The sequence below is a fragment of the Triticum aestivum genome, chromosome 2A, assembly GCF_018294505.1.
Source record: "Triticum aestivum cultivar Chinese Spring chromosome 2A, IWGSC CS RefSeq v2.1, whole genome shotgun sequence".
NCBI classification, from domain to species: Eukaryota; Viridiplantae; Streptophyta; class Magnoliopsida; order Poales; family Poaceae; genus Triticum; species Triticum aestivum.
Window position 1 is genome coordinate 102,566,495 of NC_057797.1, and position 1,223 is coordinate 102,567,717.

A 1,223-nucleotide genomic window follows, 5' to 3' on the forward strand; every position below is an offset into this window, starting at 1 on the left:
AAATATGGATGTTTAGCAGGCCAAAAGACAATTTTTCCTAATCTTCCTCTTCCCCCCAAAAATTTCTTTCACGCATTTGACCATGGCTGGGGGGCCATGGCCCCTGCAGTCTTCAATGTAGCTCCGCCACTGATGGGAGATGACCCGCATTCAGCTCTTGAAGAGTTTCATATGACACCAGCTCGATGAACGGTCCACTGCAGAGATGTAAACCCATTTCACGGCACGGCCACAGTCTGACTCAAGCACCCCTGGGCACTTGGTCACCAACACCAAAGCACGGAGACCTTAGAGGCACAAAAATATTCCTGCTTCCTTCTGTGCTAGCACAAATAGGCATGAATTTCCAAGAAGCAAGGAGAACCTTCCCCTAATGATATCGAATGATGATCCTGATTCAGTGATTCCTGCCTGTCCAGAGCTAGCCTCCCAGCCGGCATCAACATAGCTTTAGCCCAAGCCCTCATTCATCACCTTAGCGTTGGGAAACATACAGACCTTTCCCTTGGCATCTATGACTGGAACTTCATAGCAGAAGCTGCTAGGGGGTTAAGAAAATTGTCGAGGAAAGGAACTGAGGCTGGCATGGAGACCTATGTGACCCCCAAACAATCACTCATGCACGAATCAGAGGGAAAATAGGTTGATAAACTGTTCTTATTGCTTGGTTGAGATACATACATATGTTGTCCCTTGTATCTTGTATGGGAGGACTTACCTGACCCCCATGTAATAACCCAATGGATAGGCATATGGATTCGATCTCTATCTCTAGTCTCATCTCTTCCTATCTTAATAACCCTCCTTATTTAAATATATATACAGAATTTGTTTGAATATTAGCTAATCTTATATCCGTGCACATAACAGCCCAATAAGTGAGATGCGCTGCTTGAAAAGTATATGTGATATTGTGGTTTCTCTATACAACAACAACAAAGGCTTTAGTCCCAAACAAGTTGGGGTAGGCTAGAGCTGAAACCCACACGATCTCGAAACCAACTCATGGTTCTGGTACGTGGATAGCTAACTTCTACGCACCCCTGTTCATGGATAGTTCTTTGGTGATATTCCAGTCCTTCAGATCTATGTTTTTAAAGCGTCCCTAAGGCGACGCCTAGGCGTCGAAGCGCTCCCCCTCCGCTTTGGAAAATCGACCGCTTTGGGCGCCTAGGCGTCCAAAGCGCCCGCCTAGGCGTCGCCTAGGCGCCAAAGCGCCCCCC

General features: G+C 46.9%; 1 protein-coding gene across 7 annotated transcripts in view; it reads left to right on the plus strand.

The window, feature by feature from the left end:
- Nucleotides 1-1,223, plus strand: part of LOC123187807 (branchpoint-bridging protein) — an 11,742-nt gene that overhangs the window by 2,850 nt on the left and 7,669 nt on the right. The window lies entirely within an intron of this gene.